The 23,012-nt window shown below is 41.9% G+C and overlaps 1 protein-coding gene across 3 annotated transcripts in view; it reads right to left on the bottom strand.

The window, feature by feature from the left end:
• WIPF3 (WAS/WASL interacting protein family member 3) overlaps window positions 1–597 on the bottom strand; it is a 37,295-nt gene extending 36,698 nt beyond the window's left edge. The window contains exon 1 of one of the 3 annotated variants that reach the window (XM_048950724.1): window positions 466–597. The gene's annotated coding sequence lies outside the window, so the exon portion shown is untranslated. The other 2 variants (XM_048950727.1, XM_048950728.1) reach the window with 2 other exon arrangements.
• Between the last annotated feature and the right edge of the window lie 22,415 nt (window positions 598–23,012).

The raw sequence follows: 23,012 nt of genomic DNA, 5'->3' as shown, positions 1-23,012 counted from the left end.
ACAAATCCCCCTTTCCTCGGCTCACCTATTCCAACACATTTACTTCAAGGGCACCAGCCAGGAAAAAAAAAGTTCTTCCTGTGTGCAAACAGCCCGTTTGAGGGCGATAAATAAACAGCGCAGCACCGCACCGGCCCCGTAGCTCACATGCAACCGTGCTCTCCTCATCCACAGCCCTCACCGTATCCCGCAGCCTGAGGCATCCTGATCCCCACCCTCCCCGGCCCCGCAGCCGGCTCTAAGTTTGCACGAGGAGCCGTCTCGGCCCCGCAGAGCCGGGGCAGCCCCGGCCGTCGCTCTTCACGGCCCCCAGCCCTCCCGGCGAGCTCCGGCCGCCGCTCGGCCCCGGTACCGGCCCCTTCGCCGGCGCCTCCCCGCCGCGGCCCCGCGCTGAGTGGAGCGGAGGGCAGAGGCGTGACGGGCTGGGGGCGGCGAGCGGCCAGCTTCGCCTCCCTCGGCGCCCACCTGCTCGCCGTGCCGCTGCCGCTGCCGCCGGGGTCGGGACGGAGAGGCGCGCTCCTCCCCGGGCAGAGGGCGCCAGGTACGGCGCCTGCCCGCCTCTCCTCGGGGGAGCGGGGGTTGGTCGGGAGGCGGGGGAAGGAGGTGTGTGTGAGGAGGGAAGTCTGAAATCTGGAGGGGAGAGGAGCTCGTCGCAATCCTCAGGAGGGAACAACAAACAAACAAATAAGTAAATATTAAGTGGTAATGTAATACACACACACGTGCACGCGTACTGAGTGGGAGACAGACGGTGGCCGGCTGCAGCCAGCTGTTTCTGATGCCAACAGCCCCGTCGCAGCACCAGTTGCCACCTGTTCAAGATGGCCCTGGACGGCAGCTGAGGGCTTAGCGGTGGGTACACGGGCTTGTCCTCAGGAGGACAAGGAGGAGGCCCTGGACAAGCCCGTCCCATTCCTCATCCCCAACCCCATCCCCAACTGTGAAGCACTGTCCTGCATTGCAGTGTCTCATCACTCAAGCGCACACCTTGGCTTCTCTTTTCAAATGTCCACATGGAACCCAAAGCACTGCCCAACAGCACAAAGGTGCCACCACTCCACCCATTGCCAAAGGCCATCCACTCGGTGAACTGCATCTGCCTGGGAAGGGGCTGTGGGTTCAGCCAGATGGCTGCCTTCATTCCTCACCCTCACACTTCAGATTGTGTACTCAGAATATACACAAACAATCTTGGTTTCTTCAGGATTATTTAAAGGCAGTTTCCAGCTGGAAATGCTATGGCCTCACCTCAGGAGAGTTTTCCTTGTTTCTGTTGAGGACAGGGAGTTACTGCCAAGTTCTTCTCTCAGTCTATACACATATTTGGGATTGCCCCAACCCACATACCAAATACCTTGTCTTGGCTTTGTTGAACGTTATTAGGTCTACCCAGGCTCACCTTTTCCATGGTCCCTTTGGATGGCGTCCCTCCCTTCTATTGTGTCAAATGCACTGTTCAGCTTGGTGTCTACTGCAAACTTAATGAGGGTGCACTCCCATCTTCTTCCCATCATCTATGCATTCCCATCATCTATGTCATTGATAAAGGTGTTAAAGAGTACTAGGCCTGAGATGGACCCCTGAGGGACACCACTCATCACTGGCCTCCACCTGAACATCAAGCCATTGACATCAACTCTCTGGGTTCAGCCTTCCAACCAGTTCCTTATCCACTGAATAGTCCATCCTTCAAACTCATATCTCCCCAATTTAGAGATAAGGATGTGATGCCGGACCATGCCAGAGCTTTCACAGCAGTCCAGAGTTGAGAACTTGATTTATTATTTTAAAAATATCTTCCTGGTTGCTTGTGCAAAAAATCTGTCCCAGTTGTTTCCACAGTGGTCAGGGAGCTCTAAACCCATTTCTGTTGCCCACTTGTTTCAACCTAAAAGCACAAAGTAAAACCTAGAGGACCATAGGTAGCGCACCAGAAAAAATCTAAGCATTTACCTGAAAAATATATTTATACATATATATTCCAAATTTGAAAATAGTCCTGTGCCAGTGTGCAAGAACATTATCTTGTATTTTAGTTTGGTGCAGTTTTCTGAGCTTTTGACACCCTCTTTATTCATGCATTTTAATCACAGTTAGTACTAGTTTTTAGATTACTAATGCTGGAAACCTCTTGGTTTAGATCAGAAGTGGATTTCAGAGAAACAAGCTGCAAGAAACACACACAAAAAAGTTGACTTATTCTGTTCCTATGACTGCTGTCTCGTTTCTAAATCCCACTATTTACCAGCTCAGTCCACCTAATGGTAACAAAGTTTGTACTGTTCAGCAGTGACCATTTCTACCTGTGCAGCTACACTCAGCTGCTAATCTGTTTATGCACTGGTTTAATCTGAAACAGCTTTACCCACAGTACATCATTCACATGTGTTTATTACACTGAAGTATGCACTGAAGTATGCAATACTTGCCACTGGGCTAGTGTTAGCATGTTAGAGGAAACTGTGGCACATTACATTTTATTTGAAGAGCCCTTTGGGGATGCATGCCAAGGGGTTGTAAAAGTCTTGTTTTTCTGTTTCATCTTTGAGGGGAATTGGTGGAAAGTGTAGAAGTGCTCACTTCCTGGTACTGTATCCAAAGACAATCCAGGAATGAGCAGTGCTACTGGAAGAGGCCAGACTAAAATCCAAGCCATTTTGTGAAGGCTACTGCAACAAAACCCAATTAAAACAAACGGAAAAAAAAAGAGTGCATCACTCCATTAGAAGTCCCCTTCCATTCTTAAATTTTTTCAGTACTAGATTGTGATGATTATTAATAAATATATAATTGATCATTTCTCTAAAAATACCTTTCTACACCAAGAATATGTTTGTGACGCTATTATCTTCAAGACTTCCTGGTAATTCCACACAAGAAAAAAGAACACCTGAAATAAGTCAAATGATTTAGGAGGAGATGAAGGGTATCCCATGCAGGGGAAGAAGAACATCTCTTTTATTTGGCATGATGGTTCAGTTCTCGAGTAGAAGGATCTGAGATATTTCATTAATGTGTGTCAGCATAAGTACTTGTCAAAGAAAGTGCTCAAAAAGATGTGTTCAAGTTCTGTTTTGTTTTTTTTTTCATCCATAAATAATAAAATATAGAGGCTTCTGTTCAATTCATTATTTTTACACATTACTTTTACACATTACTGGTTCTCTAATTTGTTGATAAGATCTTAGCTACTAAAAGCTTTATACAGTACATGAAGGTGACAGTACTGCTCATACAGGTAGCCTCAATCCTACTAGAAAGTAGGCCACTATACATTGATCTACAGAGTCAAAAAAAAAAAACCCTTCCAAGGACACAAACTGAGCAGGCAGATGGCTTGCGGGTGTTTTGTGCTGCCTTAGATCTGATACTAGCAGCACCCAGCCTAGATGGCCTAAACCAAACTCATTTCTCCTTCAGAACTTGACCCTGGAGAACTATGGGCTCTTGAAAAGAGCTGATGTTCCAGCTCTAGTTCAATGTCAGTGCCACATGGGCAAGGTTTCAAGGCTGTTTTTGTTGCTGGTTGGTCAACAGAAACTATGAAACCAGGTTTGATGCCTGCTGTGAAAGCCCTCAAGTAAAAATGTCATGTTTCAACATTTTCTTGTTCATAAGCTTGTACATTACCTAAAATCAATGGAGAATGTATACATAGGATGTATTGTGTAGTCAGAGCAAACGTGGTTTCTACTGGTTTTGTCTTTTGTTGTGTAATTTTAATTGCTTTAGGGGGCCTAGTACATAAATTTGTTCCTTTTTAATTAACTTAAACATTTAACTCAAGTACTTAAAATGCAAATGTGTCTGGAAGTTACTTTACAATATTAAATATTCCCTCAGCTTTGCTTCTGGTGTAGCTCGTGTTGTACTTCTTGATCACATCAGTGGTAAGTATCAATGATAATATCTTACCCTAAGTATAGAAGAAATGCAATGCATTTAATACATTAAAACACCTTTTTAAGATGTAACAAAAATACTAATAAGTCAAGGCATTTGTGCATAATCTGAAAAATAGCTTTACATTAAAGTGCATAGAACAGAAAAGCATTAAAAGGTGAAATAGAAATGTTTCTTGCTTTCAGCCTGCCATTTGATTACACTTCTGAATAGCTTCCAACACTTGAAAGCTGTGTTTCAAGAAATCTCAACCATTGTGCCTGATGACTTTGCTAGCTCTGGTTCCACAACTAACAGAGACTTTCCCTTGTATTAACAGAGATATTCATCTCTATTTGTCTCCAAATCTTAACTTTGTTATCTGTACAAATTCTGTACTTTATTTTCCATAAAGTAACTCAAATTCTTACTTTTGCTCTAATATCTTTTGCTTTAATAAAACCTTATTTTTCTTCTATTACATTTTGGTAGGAAATTTCTAAACGTGACTGGATTACTTACTATAGTAATAATGGAGCCGTGTTTGCAAATTAAGTTTAGACAGCAATACTGAGGAAATCTGTAGACAAATAATTAACAGAGATGATTTCCCTAGAGTAATATATTGGTGTTTACTCTTTTTTTTGGTGTTTTTAATCCAAATCCTAAACCCTTACTCCTGATCTTGTTGAGCAAGCTGTTTGCTGAGTTCTTTGGAAACAACATCTAAGTTTGTTCAGGCTCATAGTAAATAATTAGTACCTACTGTGAATAATCCCTTCCATTAATTGTATTTATTGTGCTTACTTCTGTTTGTGCTGTAGGATGTCTTAAAAAGTATCTCTTAGCAATAAAGCTTTGCATTTTCTTCAGTGCTTGGTTCTGCCATTCATTTTCTGCATGACCTCTGCGAAAGTACTTAATCGCCCTTAATAGCATGAGTGGAACAAGAATGCATTCATTAATATTTGTGAGGCTGCCAGACACTATGCTACTGCGAGCATTTACAGTTCCTTACAGAAATTATAATTGCACAATCCAGCTGGTTAATGTTTATCCAGTTACCAAACAGCTAAACAAAAAGCAGAGAGGCAGGCCTACTTTTTTCTCTTGATCAGTATTGAATTTTAAAGGAATTTTTCCATGTCAAAGCTGTAGAATTAAGCACTGGATGAATTACCATTAGCGGGCCTCTGTGGAGAATAATGAGCTGAAAGCATGCCCGGTGCCAGTCTGCAATTAGAGTGAGAAGTGAAATACAGAGAGAATCAGAACACCATTTGCAAATCTCACTTTTCGGAGCATAACCTTTTCATTCCCACCAGGGGGAGCGTACTTGAAGATAACAATTAGCAAGCACAAATGCTGTATTTGGAACTGATGGTGTCCTTTGCCTCTTTCTTGAAATAGAAGGGTACTTTGTGATCACTGAAGAAGCAGTGCGAGTATTTTCCTGCGTCCTGGACATATTTTGAACGCTATTTTTTTAAGCATCAATGTCAAGAACAAGATTTAGCTCAGGGTTTATCTAGAACAGAATGCCAAACAAGAAGAAAAGTCTCCTACGTAACGGCATACACAGCTATTAATATGGCACACGGAGCTTAGATATTAGCATAGTCAAAGAGCAGTGTGAGTACACATCTGTTGGTCTGGGTACAGATGCCCCAGTAGTCCCTGCTGCTTCTGATGGTACTGCAGACATAAGCTTACTGTTCTCAGCAAACTCCAGGTCTGGAGCCCCCAGTAAGAGAAAGATAGAGAGCTGTTGGAGAGGGTCCAGAGGAGGGCCACAGAGATGATCAAGAGGCTGGGGCACCTCCCCTACAAAGACAGGCTGAGGGAGCTGGGCTTGTTCAGCCTGGAGAAACGAAGGCTGAGGGGTGACCTCATTGCAGCCTTTCAGTACTTAAAGGGAGCCTATAAACAGGATGGGAACCAACTCTTTGAAAGGGTAGATAACAACAGGAAAAGGGGAAATGGTTTTAAATGGAAGGAGGGAAGATTTAGGTTGGATGTCAGGGGGAAGCTCTTCACAGAGAGAGTGGTGAGGTACTGGAACAGGCTGCCCAGAGAGGTTGTGGATGCCCGTTCCTGGAGGTGTTCAAGACCAGGTTGGATGGGGCCCTGGGCAGCCTGGTCTAGTATTAAATGGTTGGTGGCCCTGCATGTGGCAGGGGGATTGGAGATTCATGATCCTTGAGGTCCCTTCCAACCCAGGCCATTCTGTGATTCACACTAGGCCTCTGGTCTGCTCTTCTGCTCTGTCTGGTTCACACCAGACAAAACTGAAATACTTTCAGGTATGCAGTCCTTAAAGTCATGCTGCTGTAGAGGCATCAGTCTACACTGTCAGAAAGCAGGAGATAGACAGGAAGCAGGTCTCATGATTTATGTGTGTAAGCAAACTTGCAGCTTCCCTACGTGGATATTTCACTGTAAATACCTAACATATTCTTTGAAATAATTGGCTTTTTGTGTCTAAAGAAAGATACTGTCTTGCTTGAAACTGAGATTTGAACATACTGTTAGTAAGTGCCTATTCAGCTTTTCACCACCTCACAAGAAAAGCTGCGCTACTTTACAGTCTGCAGCATAAGAAAAATACATGTTAAGTCCCACTGGAACAAATGGATCCACAAACAGTGTTTACAGGTGGTGCTGTCAACATTTTAATAGGTATTTAAAGCCATTTTTCTCTTCGAAATGTAGTGGATATCTCTCCCAGCTCCATTAGCACTTTAAGTACTTGAACCTCATTGTGGGGATCTGAAGAGGGGAGTGCCCTCTGCTGCACTGTGTGCAGATAGGATTTTCAACCCAATTGTTAGCAGGGATAGGCTGCACTTGAAGGGCTATCATCATGTTCACCATCGATACTCTCATCAGCAGTTTCTGATATTATTATTCTCTGGTTTTGTCCCAGATGACATTATTATTTTCAGTCATTCAATAAGATGAAATTAAATAATGATTTTTTATCATGAAATATTTCTAAGTGAGGAGTTTCTTCTCAGTACATCTGAAGCAAACGACACAGCTTGTGGTGTAACATTCAAGTACTATGACTAGCCACCATAGGGCAGGGCTGAAGAAGATTATAATGGATAATTTCAGAGGAATGGCTGGTGAGAGGGAAATAAATAAATATCATTGTCAGTAGAACACGTCTTCAAGCTGGAAAATAGAAGACAAATTGTGAGCAAGAAAGAATTTTACATCTGGGAATACAGCACTGAGATGCTCTTGTAGCTCATGAGAAAGACACTGTCTTAGAAAAAGAGTGTGGTGTGGTGGTGGGAGCACTTGAAGGAATGAGCTGCTGAGTACAAAAATACTGTCATGCTGGAAACTTGAGTAGATAGGACATCTCTGGATATTACTGGGAGGAACGTGAGCATTTTCCCTTAAATTTAGATGATTGCTGAACACACCATACTGCAAACAGCTATTGGGAGGAAGGTTGTTGGAAAAGGGAGGCAATTAGATAAGTAGATGGAGGGAAATAATAGCTTCTGATTGTGACATTCATATCTGCCCTTTCTTGTTCTGTAGTTGTATGCCATACAGAATGGACTTTCAAGGTACAGAGCTAGAAAAAAAAATAAAAGAAAATGAAGACGTGTAACAAATACTTATGGACAAAGATATTTCCATCTCCCACTCCGATCCTAAGTTCACTTGTGCTGCAGGAAGAGCAGGGAGATCAGTACAGAGCAACCTGCTGCATGCTTTTTTCTATAACACCCTGTAGAATGTCTTCAGAAAAGATGTTCAAGGTCTCAGGTCTGTGGTAGGAACAGTGTCTATTCTACTGAGATTTTCATCGCACTGCATGAAAACACACTTTTTTGCAGAATAAAATCTGACAGTGTATTAGAAATAAGCATCAAAAGGAGAGGAGTGGATTCTCCTATTCATTCTCTTTCTTTTGTAATTTTTTTTTCCTTTCTCTTTTCTCTCTCTTAAAAAAAATAAATAAAATTTTCTATTTATGGCAAACTGACACGATAATTTCTGGGAGTCGGTGGTGTTCCCATAGAAACAGCCTTGATTTGATGATATCACTGCAAGTTGCTGCAGTTACTCTGCTATGTTCTAATTAAAACAAAATCTTCCTAGATAAATTGCATTTAAACCTTCAAACATTTTTCTAGGTAATTGGACTTGTATGATCTCTATTTTTCCTTTGACCGTGTCTGTGTAAGGGCCAAAAGCCTTCTGTTGACCAAGACACCATTCTTTTTGAAATGATCTTTTTGTCTCAGTTCTCCTGTGTTCATAAAATCCTAGTGGGTTTTTATAGCTAATAATAGTATATGTAAGTGGCTCTAAGTGATTTGTGGAGAAAGAGCTGTAACTATTACATGCCACCGAGGAGCTGCTTCTTTTGTTCAACGTATAATACTTTGCAATAGCAACAGTTTTTATTTCAGAATCTCAATGCACTTCCTGTTACTATGACTTAAGGCACTATCGAAGTCTGTATTATAATTATGACTTCGACAGATATTTAAGTGACTGAAATGAAACTCTCCAGATAATGTTTTCAGTTGCCAAGCAGTAACTGTCCAGAACATTTTGTAGGAGGCACAGGGTGTCCACTCTTTTTCATTTGGTTTACATACACATCCCCAAATTGCAGAGAAAAGGCTTGATTGCCACCTCACATTTTCCAGATGCTGACATGTTAGTAAGATGTTGGGCTTTTTCTCATTATGAAGTGCATGAAATTAGAGGATGGAAGGGCAAACTGAAAGAGGTATTGAAGCAAATGAATTTCTTTGAGTTTGTATGAGCATGAGGGAGACCCACTGCAGTTCTTACTGGTGCAGACTAAGTCACATCATCTTCTTTGGCAAGAGAAAAATGCTGTTGTGAAATTTGCTTTTTAAGGAGACAAAACATGAAGAGAATAACTCAGCCCTATGTCTCAGACTTCTCATTTCTGTGGCAAATTAACCCACACAGCCACAACCATCGGAAATTCTCAATAAAAGGTAACAAGATTAATGCTACAACTTTTCCATCTCCCTAAGAAAATTGAGATTAGTTATAGTAAGTTATATAAGTTATGATTAGTTACATAAGTTATTTGCTGAAGAGATGGTAATTTACAAAGATGTAGAAGGTGGAAAACCTAGGAACAGAATTTGGGGCAAGATCTTATTTTCCATTTCTCTGATATAAACCTCACTTTCAAATCCCATCAAGCTTTTCATCAAATTCCCTTTTATTTGGTGATATTATTGTGCTTTGTCATTTGTTTTTGATCATATATTTATCAAGTTGTCATGCTTATCCTCAGATAAACTCTCATAGATAAACTTTACATGAACATGAAGTAAAATGGGTCAAAAAGATGAATACATTCTTAGAGGATAATGGGATATTAAACGAGCCAGGGCAAAGATAATCTTTTTTTTTTTTTTCTGAGGCTGGAATGTAGAGGGTCAGGAAAAGCTGTCTGAGCATCCTGGACATTGCAGCAGCAAAAAAAGAAAACGGGAATATTTGTTCCCCTAGAAAGTACTGCAGTACCCATAGCCCTCCAATCAGTTCATTTCATAAGAACAACACACGCTCCAACTAAAATGTGAAATGAATAAATAAACAAAAAAAAAGCACAGATTAAATCATTTCTAATTGAGTTTCCAAGGTTAGCAAAAACACACTGTAGGAGGAACAGCTCAGCTCTAATCTGACTAATTATTTTGGCATTTAGCATGAGTGGGCTGTGGAAAAGTCATCCCAAGAAGTCAACCTGGTTGCCCGTGGTTTCCCATCCCTCCAGAATGCTCCACAGCAGGGCACTGCTGGGCTCTACAGTTGCTCTGCAGGATCCCCCTGACGCCATTTCGTGCCTGAGCCAGCCCCAGCATAGAGGGCAGCACGACCCTGTAGAGAGAAGTAGCTAGTGCTGCTAGCAACTGTGCCATTTCTTCTTACCCAGCAGGCAGCTACTTCCTCTTAACAGATGATTTCTGCCTGTTCTATTCCCTCTAGTTCTTTGTGTTGAATACTTCCCTTTTCTTCAGCTGGAGGCCAATTTTGAACTCACCTCTAAAAAAAGAAAAAGGGATCTGGATGTAGAATTTCACAAAATCAGAAGCTTCACACCAAGAAGCATCTACAACAGCTACTTCTTCTATTGCAGTCAATGTACATTCCACAAATCTTCCTGTATGCAGCTTTGAGGTCAGCTATGTTTCTTTCTCATTCTGATATGTAATAGATTGCCCACTCTTATAACTTTCTGGGATTTGCAGGTTTGGTATTTGTTGCAAAGTTAAAATAAAAGTTCTTTTGAGATGATTAGGCAACTACTTTTCTAGTTAAATATTCACAAATATGTTGTGAATTAAACACCACTTCTTTCTGGAAGGTGATACATTTCGTAATGAGTTAAAAACCAAACAAACTGTAGACAGTTTTGAAGAAAATGAGATTTATTAGGCAAAGTTATTGTGCTTTCCATAGTCAGCTCAAAACATCCTTGCAGTATAGGCAAAAATGAGTTTTTCTGTCTGGAGAAGTCTTTCTACCACGGGAAGGGAGGGAGGGAAAAGAAGACAAGGGCTATGATGAAGAACTGAAAGGACAGATCAGGAAGGCCAGACATGATGCTGCCAGTGGAGTAGGAGAGTACAGCATTCTGAAATGGCTCAGTTACTGTCCTAGCCAACAGCCATGACATGGTTCTCAGTCTCTGCCTCTTAAAAAATGGGAAGCAGGGCCATGGATGTCTGCTGCCCAGTAGCTCTTGTTGTCTGTGCTGCTTATAGATGACCTAGAGTCATTGAGTCAGAATCATCTAAGTTGGAAAAGACATCCAAGACCACTCAGTCCAACCATCAGCCTGATTTGCCAAGTCCTTATTGCCCACACATCCACACATTTCCACATTTCTTGAATATCTCCAGGTCTCCAACACTTCTTTGAGAAGCCCATTGCAATACCTGACCATTCCTTATGTGAAAAAATTCTACTTGACATCCAATGTAAGCCTCACCTAGTACAACTTGATGCTGGAAGCCTACAGGGTTCAGTTCCTCTCCTTGCCTAGTTTGGAGCAAGGAATTATATTTAAGTTTGGTATTTTAGGAGAGTACCTTGGTCATTAACTGCAGAAAGTGAATTTCTCCTCTTCTAAGTGTCCACTTTATTTGACTCCTGGCATTGGATCTGGGACTGGAAGTCACAGATGAGTGCCTTAAACAGCATTTACTCACTCACTGGCTCAAAGAGCATCTAAATTGTGAACTATATGATACACCTGTGTGGTAAGGGCTGTGAGGAATGTCTTGTTGCCTTGGCTTTGGCACTGAATGTGGATGTCATTCCTGGTTTCCAAAGCATGATACTATTCCTGATTCTCACAAAAAATCCAATTTTCTCCATTCTGATTTTTACCCAGTTCACCACATAACTGAGATTTATGCTTAGTTTTACATTATTTTAATTATTATATTTTCATGTCATCAACTTTCACATTTATTGTTTCTGCAAGGTTCAGGTGTTACGTTAATTTAAACTGAACCTTCCAAAGACAGAAGAAAGTGGTTTTCCTTCTGTTTCTGAACTGAGTTCTGTTTTCTCTTCCTAGTTTTAATGTTCTGCATGTCTTCATGGAGCTCTGCCAACCTGATTCATCTATTAAGATTCTATTTATGAAACCTAAGGACTTAGACATGCAGTCGAGGAACAGGAGCAGAAGTTACTGCATATGAGTCAAGCCATGGCAACTGACCAGTGTCCAGCCATAGCTCACAGTAGATGCGATATAATGAGTTACCATAAATGTCTTTCAGTGATGGGCTTATCACAGAATCACAGAATCACAGAATTGTAGGGGTTGGAAGGGACCTCCTGAGATCATCGAGTCCAACCCCCCTGCCAAAGCAGGTTCCCTACAGCAGGTAGCACAGGTAGGCATCCAGGCAGGTCTTGAACATCTCCAGAGAAGGAGACTCCACCACCTCCCTGGGCAGCCTGTTCCAGTGCTCCGTCACCCTCACTGTAAAGAAGTTCTTGCGCATGTTTGTGCGGAACTTCCTATGCTCCAGTTTCTGGCCATTTCCCCTTGTCCTGTCTCCACTCACCACTGAAAAGAGTCCGGCCTTGCCATTCTGCCCCCCACACCTTAGATATTTATAGACCTGGATCAGGTCCCCTCTCAGTCTCCTTTTCTCAAGGCTGAACAGACCCAGTTCACTCAGCCTTTCCTCATAGGGGAGATGCTCCAGGCCCTTCACCATCTTTGTGGCCCTCCGCTGGACTCTTTCCAAGAGATCCCTGTCTTTTTTGTACTGGGGAGCCCAGAACTGGACGCAGTACTCCAGATGAGGTCTTACCAGGGCAGAGTAGAGGGGGAGGATCACCTCCTTTGACCTGCTGGCCACGCTCTTTTTAATGCACCCCAGGATGCCATTGGCCTTTTTGGCCACAAGGGCACACTGCTGGCTCATGGCCAACCTGTCTTCCACCAGGACACCCAGGTCCCTTTCCGCAGAGCTCCCCTCCAGCAGGTCATCCCCCAACCTGTACCAGTGCATGCAATTATTCCTCCCCAGATGCAAGACTCTACACTTGCTTTTGTTAAACCTCATCCGTTTTTTTTTTTGCCCAGCTCTCCAGCCTATCCAGGTCTTGCTGAATGGCAACACAGCCTTCAGGCGTGTCAGCCAATCCTCCCAACTTCGTATCATCGGCAAACTTGCTGAGGGTGGCCATTATCCCCTCATCAAGGTCATTGATGAAGATGTTGAACAAGACCGGACCCAGCACAGACCCCTGAGGAACACCGCTAGTTACAGGCCTCCAACCAGACTCTGCACCACCAACAACGACCCTCTGTGCTCTGCCAGTCAGCCAGTTCTCAACCCACCTCACTGTCCACTCATCTATCCCACACTTCCTCAGCTTTGTTATAAGGACGTCATGGGGGACAGTATCAAATGCCCTGCTGAAATCAAGGTAGACTACATCCACTGCTCTCCTCTATACTTTCCTGGGATGCTGCTGGGTATCATTATTCCAGTTATATTTATTTATCTGTTTGGACTTTCTATCCCTCTATCCTGTTAGTAATTAAACTGTCTTCTTTTATATATTTAACCTTTAATATCTTTCCTTTTTTTATTTCACTTTAGTTGACAGCCACTGCAGATAACTTAGCAAACTTCCCTCTCCTGTGGACGTCTTTAGTAAACATTACAGACTGATTAGAAACAGGTTTTCAGAGCAGGAGAAAAAAGAATGAGAGTGAATGCCAACCAGTCTGGAGACAAAGGCAGCGACTCCCTTTCTAATTGAGTACCTGCTGTGTAACAGACCTCTCATCTTACCTCAGCACTCCAAAGGTCTACTAAAAATGGCGGACAAAGAAGGACATATGAAGGGGACACCTAAGAACTATGAGAGAGATGAGAGCAGGCTGTGTGCCTGCTGCTTGTGATAACCTCGAGGCAGCCTTTCTGTGGTTATGGGGCAGATCTCAGAGGCAGTCAGGGCTGCAAGGCTGCATGTCAGGAGTATTTGTATTGCAAATGCTAGATATGCAGGCTCTGCAGGAAGTAATAGGTTAATGCAATGCAAAAAGGGCCTGGAAAGCAGCAAGTCTAATTATTACAGTTGTGCAACTAAAGTAAAGAAAGGAGTGAGACTACCGAGGGCTCAGGTACCAAACAAGTAAGCAGGATGCCTGTAGTTCTTCAGGGACTAAGAATGGTCTTTGAAAGATACCTGTGGTATCACAGCTGTAGACAGGGACAAGTCCAGCTACAGTATTAATGGTGAGTACTCAGTATGCTCTGTGTACCCACCACTGATAAGGCGTGGAGCTTATGTGCATTCTTCCTTAGGCTTTGAGTTAAGTATTGAACCATGTAGAAAGTACATGATGAAAGAAAATAGCCAGTGATATGCAACAAGATATAAGGAACAAAACAAATGTATGCATAAGAGACTTGGAGCTTGAGGGTTATGGGATTCAGGTAGCCAGACAACTGACCGCTGCTTGACTGACAGTAAGCCATTACTGCATGTTATCCTATTCTAATAAGGTAAGTCTGATGACAAACCTGGTATCAAGTTGAGCTCTGTGGCAGAGCAAGAATGTGAGTTAATATAGTTCCTGGAAAAGGTAGGATTTGAAGTCAGTTTTTGGAACATCCAATTGTGGCTGACTAGCTGCTATCTGTAGAGCTGGGTGCAGGAGTGAGACCTACGTGTGGGATGGTCACTGTGAAGGGCTGTGGGGGCAAACAGGTGAGACAGCTTTGTTCTCATGGCATGTAACACCATGGGTCGGAAACAAATCAACAGGAATCTTTTTAAAACACAATTTTCTATCTGTGTTGTCAGTGTAAGTGACTTTGGCTTACCCTGCTAATACGCAAAGATGGAACTAAAGTGATCCTTAAATTCAGTCTCCAGAATCCGAACTTATCTTGCTTTTCAAAAATGAGCTTAACGTGGACAAAATGTGGACCATATTTTTGCATCTCAGGGTCTTTCTTACAGTTAACTCTAGGAATGTTCTTCCTTCATTGTTTGTCTAAAGAAATGCAACAGTTATTTAGTAGCCTACCATAAAATGAAGAACAAGACCACCTGTCAATGACTGGTGGAGCCGGGCACAGCAAAATCACCCTGCCAAGTCACCAGGAGGCTGCCACATGTTCAGAAGAGATTAGTGCAACCAGGGGACACCTACAAAAATCTGCCTGGCAAGTCTGCAGTCAGGTAATTGCTTTCTGCAAGTGTTTTTATCTCTTTGACAGATTGTGCATTGCAGCATTGGGTGTGTGAACGGAAGGCAGTTGGCCTGCTTGACTGTTTTGTGACTTTAACATTAATGAAAGAGTATGAACACATTATAATAAAGGCAGTTACACAGATTAAATGGAAGCAACCAAACTCTGCCTTAGAAACCATAACTAGATCTTTCTATTGCAAGACAGTTGCCAAAATTTTGACTATTTTCATAATGTTCTCCTATACAGTGCAATAATATCTGTTCTTTATACATTACATTTCTATGAATGTATATGAATATGTAAAATGGAAAATGGTTTGACATAAATGTGATTGTTGTTACTGTGACAAGATATACACACACTCAAACACGAGAGGGCACTGGTAAAGAAAGCTGATCCTCATTTTCTACTTCAGTCTCTCAACACAGAATCATAGAATCATGGAATCATAGAATCATAGAATCATAGAATCATAGACTGTCATGGGTTGAAAAGGACCCCAAAGATCATCTAGTTTCAACCTTTCTGCTATGTGCAGGGTCGCCAACCACAAGAACAGGCTGCCCAGATCCATCTCCAGCCTGGCCTTGAATGCCTCCAGGGATGGGGCATCCACAACATTCTTGGGCAACATGGCTTGAGCTGATGAAAGGATTAACAATCTTGTCACTTGACAGGGGTTGGAAGCTGAAAACTGACAATGCTCCTATTGCAGTTATTGTAGAAATAAGAACAAAGGCAAAGAAACCAAGAGACCATTTTGGAAGTGTTGTTTGTAGCTCTTTATTCATAAAACCGGTAGAAACACACCAGTTCATTGTTCAAACCCTTGGCCAAATTTCATCTGCTTGCAGTAGCAAAGTCTGGCTGAACTGAAGTGCACATCTGTTTGTTGCATGTGATACAAATCCCACATGTGCTGTATCACAGCAGCGTACTACAGCTCACAGCTGCACTGCTGTGACTCTTCAGCTCAAAATGCAGCAGCATATAGAATCTTGTTTCTTCCAAAGTCCCCAATATCAGTTGAGACAGCAGCCTGCATGCAAGTGTCCCTTGCAAAAAATAAATTGCAGACCATGTGATTGAGAAGGTAGCCTAATGAATATAATTAGACACCACTACATCCTAGACAGCATACATCAGCAGGTTTTGATGTATAAGTTGTCCATATAGTGGATTGGGGCGTGAACTTTGGATGATATTTTTACTAAGCAAAGCTTTACACTGATCAAGGAATTGCAATTTTGAAATGAATTTTCAAGAACATTTTTAAAATAAGGTACACAAATCATGCAGTTTAACACACCAACAGCTACACGAGTAGAGGACAGATAATACAGATAATACATAGATGCTGGGGTGCTTTATATTGTTATTCCCTACTGCTGTCCACCTTAGCTCTAGATTTGTACAGCATAAACTATATCAGCTTAAAAGCAAATACAACTAAGCCAATACAACTAAGCCAATACATGCTAACCATCATCTAGGTAAAATAAGACTGACCTAGCCAATTGAATTTAGAGGTTATTCCCAACCAGTGTCCATTCACACCAAGACTATCATAATCCAGTCTAATCCTTACCAATTTGTATGAACCGTGACTCCTGGAGCCTTAAGTCTCCCACATTCTGTGTGACTACATCTTGCTCTTTATACAACGAATCATCAGCTACACCCTGTTCCTTAAAGCAACAGGAAGCAGGAAGATATAGCTCTGGCATTCCTCCCAGGTCTTAAACAAACACATACCTGGGTAGATGGTTTACTGAACATATTCTAACTATGAGTAACATTTGTATACAATGCATGATAAAGCATTGGACTATTTCAATTTTGACACAGTATCTTCAGGACATGAATTGTACATGCTGCACAGTGCAACTGTGACACTGGTAATGGCCACGTCCTGAGCGCACTCTGCTGATACTTATGTGACTGGAACCGGAGCTTTGTTTAAGCTTCCTCTGGAATTGGCAGAAATTGGGCTTAAGTGTGAGATCTGCCCTCATAGATAAAATGTCCACTGCCAATTTAATGTAAAACTTCCTTCAGGTTTGCTCCAGAGAGTCCTTTCAGTTGTCCTCAACCAGAAGCCTGCTAGTATCAGCATCATGGAGAACGGCCTTTGCTGAGACACAAGCCAAGGCTCCCAAGTCAAGGTAGCTCATTTTAGATCATCAGCTCAAAACAGGGTGCAATACAAGAACCTCTTTATTCCAAGAAGAGAGGAAAAAAACCATCTTGTGCATATGTGTATTTTTCCATTTTTGCAGCTGATTGAACTGAGTGATATATGTGGTTGGTCACATCACAATGAATTACCCAAAGGAACATTTCATGATGATAAGGTTCATGGTTCACTGGAGACATAAAAGACTTTCTTTGTTTAAGTGCCCAGAAAGAAGTTGCTCTTTGGCATTTTTATTTATCATTGCATAAATCATGTGAAACTAGAGACTTGTCCCCCACCTCGTGTGTGACATTTAAAAAAACTGGGATAAACAGGAGAGGATTAATGATTATGTAAGCACTGTGTTTCACAAAGGGCAGGATCCCAAACATCCTCACTTTTGTTAGCCGGCAGATCTTAACCTGCAGAAATAGGGGATGAAATTACTTTTCGCAATATCCAGCATCAGGGGAGGGATGCACCATGGTCCAGGAGTGGCCATCTCTGCTGCTGTAGCTGCTCCTAACCCCAAATTTTCTGAGGATCATGTTTTCCTTCTGTATAGATGTATAGCTGGCTCTTATGAACAGCCAACAATGTGATATTAGAGAAGGACTGGTGGTTGCAGAGCTTTGATTCAAATTGTACTGAAGAACACAGAATCAAATCGCTCTGAAAAAGCTATTTGACTCAGAAAAAATTGCTGGTTGTAACCCCAAGTATGAAGATAATCTAAAAGTGATATGAAAGTCGGTCAGCTATGTAGAACTAAAGATACTAATTTTGTGGTTGGGGTTGGCAGGGACCTCTGGGTCCATCTGTCCAACCCCTTGCTCAAGCATGAACACTCAGAGCAGGGTGCTGAGGCGCATGTCCAGGTGTCTTGTAGAGATGTCCAAGGAGACTCCACAGCACCTGAGCAACCTCTGCCAGTGCTCAGTCACCTTCACAGTAAAGAAGTTGTTATGGATGTTCAGAAGGAACCTCCTGTGTTCCAGTTTGTGCCCATTGCCTCTACCTGGCACTCAGCTCCACCAGAAAAGACCTACCTCCTTCTCCCTTACATCCTCCCTTCAGATATTTGAGACCTTCCCCTCCTTGAGCCTCTACTTTTCCTTGCTGAGCAGTTCCAGCTCTCTCAGCTTTTCCTCATATGTGAGATGCTTCACTTCTTTCACCATCTTCATAGCCCTCCCTCCAGTGTGTCCATGTGTCTCTTGAACTGGACGACTCAGAACTGGGAACAGCACTCCAGAAGTGGCCTCATCAATGCAGAATAAAGGGGAAGGTTCACCCTCCTTGATCTGCTGGCAACAATATTCCTAATGCAACCCAGGGTTCTGTTGGTCTCTTCTGCTGCAAGTGAATATTTCTGGCTCATGTTCAACTGGGGTCCTCCATGGGAAATCCTATTTATGTGGCCGTCATACAGATTACAAGCAACATTAATTAGTCCAGAAAAATTGTAACTGAATGATAACATGCTAGCTTTAAAAAGACTTAGCTGCTTGAAACTCAACCAATTAAAGAAATGTTAATAGAATCGTTTCTACTGAGTTTTATGAATGAAGATAAATCAGAGTTATACAGCCCAGGTAGCTCCTGTCTTCATAATAACCAGAGCTAATAGTTCAAATAAGAAGATGCCTGCTTTCTGCTGTTTCTCACAGCAAGGCATGATAGTGAAAGTCATGTCATTTACATTTCAAAGATTTTAATTACTTGATTAATCCCCTTTTAAAATTAAAAAAAAAAATTAAATCTCCCTTAATTTTTGCGTTTACTGTTACGGCGATATTTTGATGTGCGCAGCCATTGCTAAGCGTTGCTGCACATTGCTTCTGCCTCCTGGAGCTGAAAAGTGGCATTAATTCTCTTTTACCACTGGGTGGCGATCTCTTAAAAATTATGAACACCGAAGTCTCTTGTCTAAGCTTTTCATTTCGGTGTAACTAAAGTAAAATTCAGAAATAAGACTTTACTACTTCTGTTTTGCAGCAGCGAAGCCAATCTAAAGGAAAATTGGTATCTAAAAGTCTTCTTTTTAATCAGATGAGCCCAACGCTGATCTGGCTATACTGAAAACAACTGCATACATTCATAATATCAGTTGTGACGGTGTATTTTATGCTGTATGGTTTTTTGAGAAATCAGAAGGAAAGGGCTTTCTATGCGTCCACATGTAACCTGCAGTCTTGGAGAAATGTTTCTCTGGCTGACATCCATTTTGAAGTGAATCATAGCTGGGTGTGAATTTGCTCATCCAGATACATTTACATACAAGCAGAACTTTTCTACATGCACCCTCAAGGGACTTTGTCATGTCAGCGAGTCCCAATTGCATTCCTGTTTGTTATAAAAATTAGTGAGGATGTAGACACACCTAAATGGAATCCAGATTTTTATGTGCAATATTTCACACTAGCTTAAAATTTCCTTTTTGCCTTTTGCAAATGTGATAATCATGAGAAACAACTGTGACTGCCCTCTCACAAAATAGTTAAGGCCTTTCTGATTTTTGCCCTATTTGTTATTTACCCTACCCCTCTATGTGGAGCTGTTGCAGCGAAGTAGATGGTTAAAATAACTATGTCACAGAATCATAGAATCATAGAATGAACTGAGTTGAATAGACCACAGTGATTATCTAGTTTTAAGCTCCCTGCTACGGGCAGGGTTGCCAACCACTAGACCAGGCTGCAAAGAGCCACATCCAGCCTGGCCTTGAGTACCTCCAGGGATGGGGCATCCACAACCTCCTTGGGCAACAAAGCCATTAGGAAAGGCATCACCTTCAGTAGTGACCTAACAAGTGCACTTCTGCAGATACATTCAATCCTTCGTCATGTCCTCAGATATAAAAATGGAGGAAGCAATGTAAGCAACAAGGCAATTAGGAGATTTAATATAGAGAGTGCTAGTGTTGGCCATGGACAGAATTTCTAAATAAGTTTATCATATAGCCTTAAAATTCCACTGTCTGCACTGCTGAGAACTCCAAGTTTTCTCTTAACTAGTCAAACTGACATGTTTTTCAAATAAGAGTTAGCTATATGTTAGATATAAAACTAGCTGCTAATCCTAGGCTAGAAATCTGCCCCGTGTGAGAAGTCTTATATAAGTGATAGTAGCACACAATATTGTACTGCATCTGTTTTAAAAGTCTCTTGCAGCTTGAGGAGAATTCTGATTAATATTAAAATAGGGTTGAAGAACTCCTTTATAGCTACACTTCTGTTACAGCTTTTAGAGACACTTTCAAGATCCTTTCAATGAGCAATCCACGTGTGACCTGGATGATGCTCTGTTCACAAAAATTTAGTTTTCATATGAGGTGACCACTAGTTTTTCCTAATCCAACCAGGGGCCACAAGATGTGCCCGAGTCCTCCTGAGGACAATTAAATACAGAGATATGGTTCCCAGTGAATATGATAAATAGATGGAGCCTGGACTCTGACAAGTGCAAACAAAAGCACATGAGCAAAGGTTGGCACCACACCCTGCTACCCTTAGTACTTTTATTTTCATTAAGTCAGCTTAGTTACAGCTGAACAGCTTGTGATAAGCCTTCCTGCAGTCACAGGACACACTGAAGAGGTTAACAGGACCAAACAGTCCAGGGTCTTTGGATCTTTACAATCTTCCTTCTGTTGCTTACCCTAACGAGATAAATCTTGTTTTTAGATTCCATGCAACAGTGTTGAATGTAAAACAATAAGAAAGCAGTAATGTGGAAGGCATCAAAAAGCCCCTAGTGTTGCTTCAGGACTTTAGGAGTGCAGCTCTTCTAATGTTCCCAAACAATTCTCCTTATGCCACTTCTGCCACATCACAGACTTTCTCCTTCCTTGTTGACTTTAGGATTTCAGCAGGAAACTTAACCCTCTGGATGCTGTGGAAATGCATGCTCACCCTTCTGAGCAATCTCTTGGCCTGCAGCCAAGATATTCTTGCCTTTGCTTTGTAATATGGAAAAGAATTATGACGACAATAAAGCATTCAGCTTACTAATTGCTATTTAATTCCTGCTCAGCATTTCCAATGCATTAACCAGCAATGATGGTATTACACAAACTCCTGAAAGCATCAGCTGAGTCTTTAGAACGCATGGAAAGGCAAAGGCTGTGTGTGAATGTTTGTGTGCCCACATTTATGTTCAGAGGCCTGTATGAGGAGGGTGCCCTTCCCCAGCCTGTGCGTCCCTGTCCCCGTGAGCAGATGGATCTCTCTCGTAAGCAACAGCCACTAGTTCTCTCCTACAGGCTCACTGTATCCAAAGGACATATATAAGTTCCCCTACCATTTGTACAGGAACTGTCTGACAACATTTTTCAAGTGAAACTCCAGGTTTTTTTTTGCTCCTTTCCACATCCAGAAATGAACCTCTCATAATACTGCGCTTCATTAGACATGCAGCTTGAGAAGGAAGGCTGAAGAAAGTAAACAAAAACAAAGCAGAGAAGAATCATTATTAAAGATTGCTCCATTTCCTGTGGAAAATCCTTCCTGTCACTCCATCTTTGCCTTGTTCAGGGTCGCCATAGGTGGACTGCCCATATGTGCAGAGTGGATCTGGAGGTGCTGTAGGCTCAGAGTGGGTAAAGATGCTTGCAGAGGTTGTGCTGGTGAATGTATGGGATGTGCTGTGCACCCTCCTGCCCTCATCTCCTTGCACTGCTGCTGATGCACAGGGAATTGCACATAAATGTGCTGTACGTAGGCATTGTGCTTTCTCAGCAGAATTCAGTCCTCGTAAGGAAGGAGCCCATATTTCTGCTGGCATTGGCAGGTTAATAGCTAATACACAATGTGAATCTGATTTTAATGTCCTCTGCAGGCTCTAATAAAAAGAGGGAACACTGATCCAGAAATCCCATCAGCATTGTCCCATCAGCAGCTGCAGCTGCCTCTCCTACGAGCTGCATGCCCATGCCAGTACTCCTCATTTCTCTGCATTTCTCCATCACCATCCTTCAGCACAAGGAGCAAACCACCGGCACAGGGACATGGCAGAGATCTCAGGACATACCCTCGCTCTGTAAGCGCAGAACATCAGCACATCTCAGTGAGATGTGGACAAGATTTTGTTTAAGATTGTGCTAAGGTCTTTGTGCATTCAAATTCATTTTCTGCCACAAGCTTCCCATCTGACCTCAGTCTGATCACTTAATCTGTAAAATAGGGCACGAGATAATTTTATTTAGCAAGTCTTTGAGGCAGAGACACTCTTCTTGAGACAGGGCAGTACAGTATTGACTATAAAGTACTGTGGATCTTGTGTAACGTATAATGACGTAATATCAGAGTAGACCTGGGAAATCTTGGTAACCCATAGATTACCTGGTCCAAGGGAATATTTCAGTTATTGAATCTGACTCCATCAGAAATTAGGAGGTTTTCACAAACAAATTCTTGCTTGAACCTACCTAGAGCCTCTTTTCTTTAAGTGATTCTATTACTAGTTTAAAATCTCAGAGATTTTATAAAAAATTACATCTTATTTATAATCTGAGTTTGCTGCTGTCCCAGATTTTGTTACATCTTTCTTAGATCAAGAAGCCTGAGATCAAAGTTTCGTCATGCTGTGGCTCTTTTGTTGAGATAAATTGATTCAACTCCTCTTGTCTTACATTATGAGGAATATTTTCCAGTCCTTTAATCATTCTTGTATGATCTTGTAAGATCATTCTTCTCTCTAATCATTCTCAGATAAATGAACTAGACGTTATACTTAGATGTTATTAGAAGTGGCTACGCCAGTGGAAAGATGGAAGCAATATGCCTTCCCCAGGTGTTCTCACACATACATCAAGGTTTATATTAAATACTTTGGTTGCCTGCAAACTCACAAAGACGGCCTGCCCTTCATGCTCTGGTTGCCCTATGATCTTTCTAAGAGCCCATCTTTGTACTCTTTTTTGGTGTGACCAGAAGGCCCAGTCTGGTCTCTGCCCATAACGCATTCACATCATTTTGTACCCACACATCTGGCCTTTCAATCAGCTCAGGCTTTAAGTAATGATTAAAACTGGGAAATATTATTTTTTACATGTCACCAATAAAAATGCTAAATTACATTAAAATAAGAGCCAATTCCTGTGAGACTTACTGTCATCATAAGCACTCTTATTTCCTACTGATAATGATATTCTGATCCTATCAAGTGGTAGCTATTAAAAATATTGTTTTGCA

The sequence above is a fragment of the Lagopus muta genome, chromosome 7, assembly GCF_023343835.1.
Source record: "Lagopus muta isolate bLagMut1 chromosome 7, bLagMut1 primary, whole genome shotgun sequence".
NCBI lineage: Eukaryota > Metazoa > Chordata > Aves > Galliformes > Phasianidae > Lagopus > Lagopus muta.
Note: the sequence above shows the minus strand (reverse complement) of the source record. Positions and strands in the feature narration are given on the sequence as shown.